Source organism: Coenobita brevimanus, chromosome 28 (assembly GCF_032717465.1).
Source record: "Coenobita brevimanus isolate Jiangsu-jjx chromosome 28, ASM3271746v2, whole genome shotgun sequence".
In the NCBI taxonomy this organism is placed as follows: Eukaryota; Metazoa; Arthropoda; class Malacostraca; order Decapoda; family Coenobitidae; genus Coenobita; species Coenobita brevimanus.
Window position 1 is genome coordinate 35,521,462 of NC_136981.1, and position 13,516 is coordinate 35,534,977.

Below are 13,516 nucleotides of genomic sequence, written 5' to 3' on the forward strand. Positions count from 1 at the left end.
TGAAAACAACCGAAATTCGAGAAGGAAAGGAAAGACATCATAAGAAAAACATTTGCCCCGCACACATCACTCCTTGATCAAAATATACTCGGACTGCATTACTTAGGCTGCGAATCTGTTTATTGAAATGTCACTTTACTTAGAATCTGATGAAAAAAAAGCGGTAGCGACTATTTATCTGTGTAACTTGTTTTAAGTGAGCCCTTTTTTTCCATTACATTCTAAAAGTTTAGTGTCATATTTGTATAGGTAATAGATAAGAGACTTTATGAGGTTAAGAATGCAATTGAGTTGATGCACAGAATTTTAGGTAAAATGTTTTGAAAGAAAGAATGGCCACAAACATCTGAATTTAGACTATTCAGTAATATAAACTACAGTTCTTAATGGAAGCACATTGAAAGATGACATCTCGTACTTCATATCTCTTGACCTTATTGTCCTGGTCATATGAAGAATTGGAAATAGTGTCATAATAATGCGATAAACTTCATTTTCATTCATTGCCAGACGCCATGTATCCCAAACAGGGTGGCCAAGGGCTTAGAGTTAATTGTTTTACAGGGAGGGGCACTAATCCTCCACCAACCCCACTTGACATGTAGGGAGAACGTTATGCCAACAGCATCTGGTGTTCCCAGGCGGTCACCCATCCAAGTACTAACCAGACCCAACGTTGCTTAACTTCGCTGATCGGACGGGAAGCGGTGTACTCAACGTGGCATGGCCGTGCGATAAACTGATTTTCCTAATAAACCAAACATAATAATAACTACTAACCTATTTACTTATTGTGTACCCAAAACAATGAAGCTTCGCTATAATATTTATTGTATTTAAGGTATGAAAATATGGCATCATAAACAAGTCGTGACATTCAAAGGTAGTTCAACTCATTCATATTTGGAACATGTAGTTAGATTAACCTATGGTAGATTCTTGTATAATATCAACAAGAGCTGAAGACAAAGATGTGGAAGAACGCATGGATATATTCTACATTTGTCTCAATAACTGGGAAACTGCATGCTTACTTGTAACCATATTCCTTTCAGATAACAAGAGAGACAACAGCTATATTTCTGTAAAGTTACGGCTTTACAGTTTCTGTGCTTTTCTCTAAAAAGTGCGACAAGGAAAACACTGAACTGATTTTATTCTGTACTTCCCACTAGGCTACACAGCAAAATGTTCAGCCAAAATTTTCGGCAAACTTTTATATATGGGATTTTCAACCAAATACTGTAACTCAACTACTTTCTGAGATATTTCAATCGCAATTATGCAGCTTTTGCACTCATAATGAGTACTGTATATGACCTTCAAAAATAGGCCAAGGTCAATTATATTTGGCACAAGTACTTTGGTTACCCTTGGGTACCTACTTGTATAACATCATTATGATCTAAGAATAAAAAAAGGGTAAATAAATATAATGATAATTCGAAAACAATTAACTTCGTCATTTACATGGCGAAACTTAAACAGCTGAGTTACCGCAGTCTGTGGATTTCTAAATTATTTTGTTACTTTCTCGAGGCCTTTCATTCGTGACTATGCAAGGTATCTCTCTCTCTCTCTCTCTCTCTCTCTCTCTCTCTCTCTCTCTCTATATATATATATATGTGTGTGTGTGTGTGTGTGTGTGTGTGTGTGTGTGTGTGTGTGTGTTAAGGTGAATTTGTTTAACCAGAGATTTCTTGAATCGCTAGTGAATTCGTGAAAACAGTCTGAATTGGGATGGGTTATTATTTAGGTTAGGTATATTAAGGTTGCGGATGGGTTAGGCTGGTATAATATAGGTTAAATGTAGGATACAAAAACCCACACTGGCAGACGAAAAAAGATGTATTCCAAACAGTTTCGGCGACAGCTGTCGCCCTCTTCAGTGGATCTACAGACCAAGAGTGGTACATACAAATGCTGAGAAGCTGCTTATATGTGCACAGGGATGAACTTGGGACACTTAGCTTTTCTGTATACAGGAAGCCAACCCAGTGCAATTTGTATATACATTATTATTCGTATCACCACAGTTCCACTAAAATGTTAGTTATTTCTTCTATGTTCCTTAGAGCACTCAGAATTAGTAGTCCCCAACATCTGGATACGGAAAACGCCAAGATATGGAAAATATTTTTAGATCTAAAATATCCCAGTTGGTTTATAAGGCAAGCGTATTTTAAAGCCAGAAAAGCCTTTTTTGTACCTAGACCAACATCACAAAATCAGCAAAATAAGCCATACATCACGGTTCCGTATGTGTCAAATCTTAGCTTGGTGAAGTCTGTGAGTCATGATTTGGATGTAAACATTGCATTTAAGATCAATGCTGGTAAAGAATAAACCAATTAGTAACAAAACTGCAGGGGTATACAAAATTTCATGTAGACTGTGATTTGGTTTATATTGGTGAAACGGGAAGGGTTTTGGACACTCGCATTAAGGAACACAAGTATGCTTGTAAGATAGGCAACATAAATAACGCAGTGTACGTTCACTCTTCGGAAAACGACCATAGAATCGACTGGAATTCTAGCCAGATATTGTACAAATGTAGTAACTATAAGAAAAGTAGGATTGTGGAAGTTGTATGTATAGAGAGATATAGTAATTTTAACCATAGTGAAGGAATGTATAAATTAGATCCAGTGATGAGAGGATTAGTGGCAAGGTCCTTGCCGCCCCTTGTAATCCCTCACTCAGGTCGTGGACAGAGTAGGAGAGTCAGGTGAGGTCACATCAGGTGTGGTTGGGAAAACGTGTCCTCACCCTGCATATAAGCAGCTTCTCAGCATTTGTATGTACCACTCTTGGTCTGTAGATCCACTAAAGAGGGCGACAGCTGTCGCCGAAACTGTTTGGAATACATCTTTTTTCGTCTGCCAGTGTGGGTTTTTGTATCCTATTTCATGGTCACGATAGTGTGACTCTTCAGTCGTCAGGTTAAATGTATGTTAGGTCAGGCTAGGTTAGGTTAGGTTAGGTTAACAGAGATGAATGTTGTTACGTTAAGCGTTCATCTAAATTAACCTAACCTAACCTGACTAGCTTAGTCTAATCTAAATTTAACCCAGATTATCCCAGCCTAACCTAACCGGAGCCCAAATTAACCTAATCCAAATTATCCCATCCCAGTTTAATCACATTTCACGAATTCACGAGGGAGTTCATGAAATCACTGGTTACACAAATTCACAGTAACATAACACATATACAGAAAGAGAGAGAGAGAGAGAGAGAGAGAGAGAGAGAGAGGGAGAAAATGGAAGAAAAAGAGAAAAATGGATAAAAGGAAACGAGAGAGAGAGAGAGAGAGAGAGAGAGAGAGATGAAGTTGAGTGGGCTGAGGGTGAGAAGGATGAGGGAGGTTAGGGTAAGAGGCGTGAGAGTGAGAGGGGTGAGAGAGAGAGAAATGAGAGAGCGAGGAGTGAGGGTGAGAGGGATGAGGGTGAGGGGGGTGAGGGTGATAGGGGTGAAGGTGACAGTGGTGAGAGTTAGAGGAGTGAAGATGAGAGGGACGAGAGTGCGAGGAATCAAGATAAAAGGGGTGACGGTGAGAAGGATGAGGGCATGATGCATGAGGGTGAGAGGAGTGAGGGTGACAGGGGTGAGGGTAAGAAGAGTGAGGGTGAAAGGAGTGAAGGTGAGGAGGGTGAGGGTGAGAGGGATAAGGATGGAAGGGGCGTGAGTGAGAGGGGTAACGGTGAGAGGGATGAGGGTGAGAGTGGTGTCGGAGATTGAGGGGAGGGGTGAGGGAGGGTGCAGGCAGGTATTTGCATAGCTTTGAGGCTGAACACTGCCTTTTCCATCACCTCAAATTGACTTTTATAACAGCTGCACGTGAAAATTTTTAGGATGTCTGGCTTTGGATGAAGTTGTAGTTAAAGTAGGAAGATATTCACTTTTAACCTATTTATTAACTCTTGTCTTCTAGCATTCGCTCACTCGCACCAGAAAATATCGGTGCATTGTGGGTGCGACGCCATCCGGAATGATTCGACCATGCAGCACTGACAGCCCGTTAACACCTGTATTTATTATAACATTCACGGCCATTTCCCACACATTATGAAGGACACAGGAGTTATGTGATAGAACAGTCACTATCGTCTTGGATGCCTGCGTGTGGGAGGATGGAACTGCAATTTCCAGTTCCCTTTGTTCCGTGTGTCATCATATTTAACACATATTCTGCACCGATACTTTCTGGTGCGAGTGTACCTGTTGTTCGTGGGGGAAAAGGAATTTCGACTCTGGAAAAGGTGTGTGTGTGTGTGTGAAGAATCAAAAGTAGTAAAAGAAGTTATTCTCAACATTATTCCTGCTTAGCTTTGTGAACTGTATGCGAGGGAGAAGCATTGCCCTTCAACACACACACACACACACACACACACACACACACACACACACACACACACACACACACACACACACACACACACACACACACACACACACACAATGAAAGAAAACTATACAACATGCAGTCCAACATGCATAATAGCAGGGCCGGATCCAGCTGTTTGGTACTGGGAGGGACGTTGTAATTCCTAGCAGAAATTTAACGAAACCATTTAAAGAACGAAATCAAAATGCAGTTACAGTTTACTTGTTTTAATCAGAGGAGTGCAGTAATATGGAGAAATTCAATTGCAATAAAATACTTATTGCATATCTTCTGGTAGGTAATATTCTCCTTTTTAATATAAGTAATCATTGTTCTGCCGAATTAGAGAGCGGCTTACGTTCCCTACGCCCTTCCCCAACCTTTTTTTCTTTATAGAAACTGATATGATATTTTTGATGGAGATTTTTACAGACAAATCACTCTTATTGTTCAGAGTAAGGTCATAAGCCAAAGTCATCAAGTGGGGCCAGGCACAACAATCATCGCCAAACAGCAGTTATTTTTTTGCTGCTAAAAAAAAATACTCGTTTCGGCCATTTCTTGTCACTGCACAATTAAAGTCTAACGTAATGGTGCAAATGTTTTAAAGTTACACCCTCTGAAAATCCGTGATCTTGCTTTTGACTTTTCAAGGTCACTTAAGGTCAAAGGTCATGCTGCCAAATGAAAGCCCATGTGAAACTTCCTATGTTTTGGTAATAGTAAATATCTCTATCTTCACCGAGTTTCGAGTTATAGCCCCCTGAACATCCGTGACCTTGAGTTTGACCATTCAAGGTCACTTACGGTCAAAGGTCAAGGTACCAATTAAAAACCCTTATAGTATTTCCTACAGTATATGTTAATAATAGTAAACGTCTCTATCTTCAACCAGTTTCGAGTTATAACCCCCAGAATATCCGTAACCTTGAGTTTGACCTTTCAAGGTCACCCAGGGTCAAAGGTCTTGGTGCCAAATGAAAGCTCATATTACGAGTTCTTGTATGTTCCTAATAGTAAATATCTCTGTCTTCAACTGTTTTCAGGTTATAGCCATCTGAAAAGCTGTGAACTTGATTTTGGCCTTTGAAGGTCACTCGATTACCCCAACAATTTAATCACTTTTTTTTAGGTGACCAGTACCCACATATCCTGAAAGTTTCATGTAATTTAATTCAGCCGTTTTTCCGCAAGGATGATAACAAACGAACAAACCCGACCGAATACAAGTCCTCGACGGACTCCGTCCGGGCTAGATAAAATAATGGGCAACAAGAAGACACTTACGATAGCGAGGAAACGAACTTTGCCGGCAGCTGTGAACTGCGTACGTAGGCTGCATGTCTGTTATGTGTAGTGAGGACGTTAAAGTAGAACCGTCTCGCATAACGTTGTGGTGATTTGCATGCAAAGGAAAGTGTGTGTGTGTGTGTGTGTGTGTGTGTGTGTGTGTGTGTGTGTGTGTGTGTGTGTGTGTGTGTGTGTGTGTAAGACAAACAGACAAACAGACAGACAGGCAGAAAAAAAGGAACAAAATATTAACACAGACAGAGCGAGAGAAAGAGAGAGAGAGGGAGGGAGGGAAAGGTGTGAAGAGGATTTGGGTGTGCGTGCCTGAGCGTGTGAGTCAAATAAAAGATTACCATATTACATTTCACTCAGCCCGGAGTCATTCACCTTGTATGTCAGTGCTGCAGGATAAAGCCACACGCGACTCTCACATTATAAGCTCTATTTCTTTGCTTAGAGAACGTCTGGGTAAATTATGCCATCGTCTTCATCCAATTTTCATTTTTCTTGTGCTCTGTCCTTACTTTTGACGCAGTGAAGTTTGGATTATGAAGTGAAAGTATTAATTTTGGTATATATATATATATATATATATATATATATATATATATATATATATATATATATATATATATATATATATATATATATATATATTTCCAGACGCCTCAATCCCGTTCGGGGTGGCCACAAACAAATCGCCTCCACGTCGCCCTGTCCTCAGCCATTTCACTGCCCTGCTTCCAACTCACACCCCCCTCTCTCATATGCCTCTCTACCCCATCCCTCCATCTCATCCTCGGCCTCCCCCTCCCTCTTCCCCCCTCCATCTCACTCACATACACTCTCTTCGTCAGTCTTTCACCCTCCATCCTCTCCACATGGCCAAACCATCTCAGTGTATTCCTCCTAACGCTTCCTATCACATCCACATCCACACCACAACGCTCCTTTATATCCTCATTTGTCAGCCTGTCTCTCCATGTGACTCCACAGGCTCCTCTTAAATAACTCATATCCACTGCTCTCACTCTTGAATTGTGCCCTTCCATCAACGTCCAAGCTTCACTTCCATACGTTAGAGTTGGTATCACAATACTGTCATGTAGTAACTTTTTTCACTTCCATGATCACTTCCCTGTCTCTTATCACTGCATTCAAGGAACCAGCAACCTTTCTTCCCTGCTGTACCCTTTCAAGCACTTCACCCTCTAAACCTCCATCCTTACTCCTCACACTACCCAAGTACTTAAACGCACTCACATTTTCCAGTTCCTCACCATCCAACCTCGCTGTACATTCACTAACTTCACCTCTCTCAAAGACCATCACTTTACTCTTCCCTACATTCACCTATAGATTCCGTTTCTTACACACTCTCTCAAACTCATCCACCAAGCCTTGCAGCTCCCCTTCGTCTTCACTCAACAACACAGTATCATCTGCAAACAACAGTACAGGGAGTTTCCAAACACTACCCTCTCTCACCAGGGCCACTCCAACATCCACTACCCTACCTTGTACCTCTTTTATTACCCCATCCATGTACAAATTGAACAACCATGGAGACATGAAACATCTCTGTTTCAACCCAAGCTTCAAAGTGAAAAATTCACTCAGTTCACCATCCACAAGCACTGCAGACTTAGCACCATCATACATATTCTTCACAGCATTCAACAACTTCCCATCTACTCCATATATTCTTAATACTTCCCACAATCTTTGTCTATCCACCCTGTCATATGCTTTCTCCAAATCCATGAAAGCCGCATACAGCTTCTTTCCCTTCTCTGGAAACTTTTCCACTAAAGATCTAAGAATGAAATCTGATCTACACAACCTCTTCCCTTCCTAAAGCCTCCCTGTTCTTCTCCAAGAGAACCGGAGAATACGCAAGGAATCCGAGGGGCCCAGGTTATGTGTCCTGGCACGGACCTTGCTGATAAAAAAAAAAAAATCAAATATCCCCAATGGGGTCGAGGTCATTATAAGAAACAGTAGCAGACACATGCATTCTTCGACGCCTCTGTCAGCTCTCTTGATGTTAAACAATAAGTTACCTTAGGGTCCTCAGGTCTTGTTTATATTAGACATACCTTGCCTCATTGTGGAGCTTGCTCATTGAGAATTCCCATTAACCTACGTAATTAATAATTATAATTATTAGTCAGGCCTCAGAGTCCCGTGATTAGTTGAGGAGAATAGGAGACTACACAAGGAATCTAAAGGTTCAGGTTTATGTGTCCTGGCATGGACAACTGGTGATGATAAAAAAAAAAAAAAAAAAAAAATCCAAGTCTCCCCAATGGAGTCAAGTCACTAATAAACAGTAGGTGGTGACTAGTGACTGTTCGTACTACAGAGTTCTAGTTATTATTGTGATTATTACCTCCGCCAAGGAAATTATGTTTTACTCCGCATTCGTTTCTTTGTCTCTTTGCCTGTTTGTCTGTTAGCAGTTTTACTCAAAAAGTTAAGAATGGATTTTGGTGAAATTTTGTGGAAGGGTAGGCCATGGGCCAAGGAAGATATGATTAAATTTGGGGGCGGATTCGGAATCGGATCCAGAGTATTCCGCACAATATCTCTAAAAGTTCTCAGTTAATTTCAATGAAATTTTATGGAAAGGTGGGTCATGGATCAAAAAATATTTGATTAAAATTTCGGGCGGGTCCGGATCCGGATCTGGATCCTTTATCCACGGATCCGGATCCGGATCCCTTTTAAGGGTAATGGCATTGGCGGAGGCATGCGTTCTCTGAGAGCTTGTCATTATTATTATCGTTTTTATTACTTCGTCCACTTTTCCTCCTCCTCCTCCTCCTCCTCCTCCTCCTCCTCCTCCTCCTCCTCCCCTCCTTTTTCTCCCTCTCCTCCTCCTCTTCCCCCACAGACTCATTACTAATTCCCGCCTTACATATTGCATTTTATCTAAGGTTTCTGCCTGACGTTCCCACTCTGTCACATGGAGCCTGAAGGAAGCAGACGAAATAGTTTACTGGCAGTAGATTCTTCGTTAATAATGTTGTATTCCATGCACCAGAATCATTATATTGAATATAGGAAGAACCTCTAATATTATTTGGGTTATTGAAAGATATAATTGTTTAACTCCTCCACTCCGAACAATCTCTTTTCAGCTGAATGAAACTTTCTGTGATTGTTTTATGCTTCTGACGCCTGTTCACCTAACTACCCAGGCAATCTTCCAAAGTGCGACACAGGTACATATATCACCACATCGGCACAATTACCCACAGTCCATATTCAATACATGCTAGGGCAGTCTCATTCAGGACTGGCGCATTGCTATTAGCCAGCGGTGCCTTTATGAGATATCAGTAGGTCTTGAGGAAGATCACTAAAGCCTGTTTTAATGCAGTTCAGTTCATCAGACTCTTTCGTGCCACAGTTTAGGATCAAGCCCTCGTTACTTCAGACAGCCGACGACCTCTCTAACAACTCAGCCACCAGCACCCCACAAAAAGAAATAAAATGAAACGTCGTCATATTTCATGAATTCATGTGAGACACTGAAAGGGTTGCAGTGAGTCTAGAAATGATTATAGTAACTGTATGCATAACCTTAATAATCCAGAATGCCTCCTAATTGAAACTATATCATCTGCTGGTGGTAAGAATAAAGATATCGGAGGGACTATGCTTGTGGAGATTGCTTTAACCCCTTCTCTATAGGAACATAATTTAAGGACAGATAACTCAAGGTAGGAGGAATAATCATTTTAAGGGCATCATCGTCTGGAGGGGATGGAAATTATGCTGATGAAAGAAAAGGGACATTTCTCTTTATATGACGATCTATATGCTTACGGAACTCGAGATGAAATGTGCTTTGCCTCTCTCTCTCTCTCTCTCTCTCTCTCTCTCTCTCTCTCTCTCTCTCTCTCTCTCTCTGTCGCTGGTTGTTGTCGTGGTCACGGTATCATGGGGTATGCAGGACAATATATATGTATTGCTCATAGTTTATCCACAAAGAACAAAGAAATCCCTTCACTGAATGTCGAAGCATAGTAGAGAGAGAGAGAGAGTATAGGAGCATGGGTGAATAAGTGAAAATCTTTGGAGATGGAGTGTGTGTGTGTGCATGGAAGCAAGCGGGAGTAAATAAAATCAGACATAAAAAGAGAATGGGCAGACAAAGAGAAAAAAAAGTGTGTGTGTGTGTGTTTGAGCAAGTGGGAGTAAATCAAAACGTATATATGCAAAGAAAATAGGCAGAGAAAGGGAAAACTGTGTGTTGTGTGTACTGGAACAAGTAGGTGTAAAAAATCATACATAGGCAAAGAAAACAGGCAGAGAAATGGAAAAAAGTGTGTGTGTGTGTGTAATTCACCGGGTCGGTCAGGATCACTTGATGGTCGTCATCGTCAGCATTTTACCCTCCCGGAAGGGAGCTGAGAGCTCATATAGTCCGATGTAAGGGCAAGGCTGTGACCTTCACACACCCACACACCCGTCCCCTTGCTCAAGGGGGACAGTAACCACCCACTTCGTCAGTGAAACTTTTCGCAACCTGAGCGAGGCGCGAACTCCCGTCTACCAGATGGCAAGCGAGAACGTTACCACTGCGCCAGCGAGCGGTGTGTGTGTGTGTGTGTGTGTGTGTGTGTGTGTGTGTGTGTGTGTGTTGAAGACAGATAACAGGCAGGGAAAGAGGCAGAGAAAGAGAAAAAGAGTAGACGTACGAGAGCGAGTTAAGACTTGAGAGAGAGAGAGAGAGAGAGAGAGAGAGAGAGAATGTGAATGTAAAAGTGCGAGAAGTGTGCGTGTGCTGAGAAAGGAAGGGTGTGAGAGGGCGAGGTATCGATGTGTGAGGGGTAACATAATGCTTGGCGCAGTGTGGGAAGCCTTGCACAAGCCACCTCACTAATGGTTCAATTTGCCTCGCTCTATGTGGTAGAGAGAGAGAGAGACAGAGACAGACAGAGAGAGAGAGAGAGAGAGAGAGACAGACAGACAGACAGAGATTTTTCTTGTGTGTGTGTGTGTGTGTGTTCCGCCGTTTCTTTTTTTCTTTTCTTTTATCCTTTCTCAGTTCATTTTCTTTTCCTGATGTTTCCTCTTCCATTCTCTTTATTCCCTTTTTCTGTTTCTTCTGTGCTACTGAACTAATAATGGTTCCCTAAAGAGTGTTCTGCGAAAAATGCTAAAATACATCAACAAAATCAAGAACTTTTTACATGACAGGACGAGAACATTGAAATCTGCTCAGTGGAAAGATCGAGAGACAGTGCAGATTTGACTTATGTGCGGAGGTGAATTAAAGGGATTTATTTATTATACTCTTTTTACTCTCACATGGCCTAAAATTGCCATCTCTCCATCTTGAATGCTGAGATATAACAATAGATTAACCCCAGAATATGGTGCCAATCACAAAGAAGTGGTATGGGAAGGATGCAAAGCTGTAGTTCTGTCTTATTCTGCCACTGAGCTATGTGATATATGCTGGAAAAGGACAACAGTCTGGTCCAAGTTAGTGTAAAAACATTATAATAAACCCTGAGAGCGGTTTAAGTGAAATAAAATACCCACAAATGTTTTCAAGCTATCATTCCTCATCCTACCTTTTTTTTTTTTTTTTTTTTAATTGCCCCATCTGGAGTATAGGGTTATGGGACTAGGCTACTCACTCCTGACATTTAAGAAAAGGGTGGCCAGCCTCGCCCGCCGCTGAACAGCATTATGTGATTAATAAACTTCAACCTGTCCTCGGATATAAACCCTTGCTGAACCCATCCAGCTGGAGCGCCTAACTCTCTAAATCACTAGGCACCATTTGGTTGTATGGTTAACACCCAGGGTATTAAATTACCTACTGGGTTACAATGAATCATTTGTCATGTCACTCAGTGTAGAGTAACCAAAACGAACACTACTCCAAGTGAGTGGATGATTGCTTCTCCCACCTGCCACCTGGAAAAATTACATTAGAGTATGGAGGCAGAAAAGAATTTGTTGGGAAATAGGCTGATGGGTGACCAAAGATTTTAAACAGAAGCGTAATTATAAATTCGATAGGGTTGCAGGAATTTATCAGACATATGCCATGAAAGGTTTGGTCATAAGATCATTGACCCCTATAATGCTCTGTTTTCATCTGACGGAACTGGACTACCCCAATAATCTGAACACTAGGTCGTGGTTTCATTAATTTCGATGAGCTTTATGGTGGAGTAGGAGTGAGCCCCCTTGGTTACCAGTCAAATCAACTTCATAATGTGCTTACACCTGGCCATATCTGTGCTGAAGGGGGTTATAGGCAACACCTTCGAAAGAGATTTGGGACAACTGGCGACAAGAAACTATGTTCCTCCCACTCCCTCACTCAAATCTCGCTCAATCGCTCTGGCTTCCCGCAAATTTATTGTATTTCTATCATTTTCGTCTTCCTTGTTGCTACTTTATAAGTTTATGAGTCTAGACATTTTTGGCAGTATAAATATTGCTTTATCATTGTTTACATCGTTTATGGCAAACAGTTGTTGGTAATACGAGAATATATATATATAGTATACATATATATATATATATATATATATATATATATATATATATATATATATATATATATATATATATATATATATAGTATACATATTATAGATAGATAGATAGAATGGTTAGGTTGAATGTCGTTATAAGTAAAAAAAAAAAAATGCCCTGCACACTTCTCTCTCTAAAATTAATCCCCGATTGTAGTATCCTCATAACAAAAAGTAAGTATAACTAACACTGTTTACTGCAGTACCTTTCATATAACATGAAAACTTAAAAGCATGACTGCATGGGTAAAGAGATCTATTGATTTTTAGGCCTAACCTCACATTATTTATCAATTTCATTTTAAGGATTTTTTTTTTATTTTTGTTTGTTTTCTACGATAACTTATAGAGTAACTTACATATTAATCTCCCAAAAGCAATGGAGTATGATATGCAGTCTTTCATCTTCACTGAAATTCTTTCAACTAACATCTCATTTGTGGAATAACACATCTGCGATTTTTGAATACTGTTACTGGGAAAACATACGTATTGCAGGCAAGTTCTTGACAGTTTTGAAAACACAAATAAAGCTAATTATAGCTGAATTATAAAATAGCTGTTATTGAATCATTAAGCTTACCAGACAAATCCCGCACCAGAATGATCAAGTCTGTTGTTCCAGCATGACAGTTTTTTTTTTAAGCATATGACCATAAGTTAGAAGATTGGCTGGGATATCCTAAAAATGCTTTAATCTGTATGATAAAGAAGTTTTTTAGGGATCAAATGTTAGTATTACAAGCAATATTTTTCATAAAATACATATCCAAAATTACCAAACACAAATGGTATCATGTGCTCTCAAATTTTCCCACTGGACCTTCATTTCCAAATCATTTCATCTCTGATGGTTTCTGAGAAATCTGTGCATCATCTTCCCTTGTCCAGGTCGGGCACGGCATCCCCAGGCAACTCAGCGAGGCATATTTAATGAAGAAATCCATTTAATTACAGCTAACACTTTCGCTGTCTTCGGACGTGGATCCGCGTCCAAACGAATATTCACCATAAATCAGGAATTGAGTCTAGCGTCATGAAAGTTGGTCTTATATTAGCCTGATAGAATTTCCAGTTCGGCAATACTGTTTTAATTCATTTGAAAATTCGAAAGCATGGCCAAAAAACGCTTAGAATAGAAGGTGATATAAACATTCTTGTGCGCTCATTCAGCTTAGATTCGTCATAACTATTTTACTTTATGCAAAATAATTTGTTCTTTCTCTCATCTTCTTCTACAAAGTTCCAGCTTTCTAACGGTGTATAA

At 40.4% G+C, this 13,516-nt stretch overlaps 1 non-coding gene across 1 annotated transcript; it reads right to left on the reverse strand.

Moving 5' to 3' along the window:
* Positions 1–616: 616 nt before the first annotated feature.
* LOC145394865 (5S ribosomal RNA) lies at positions 617–735 on the reverse strand. The gene has a single exon (XR_013896509.1). It is a non-coding gene; the product is annotated as a 5S ribosomal RNA (ribosomal RNA).
* Positions 736–13,516: the final 12,781 nt, after the last annotated feature.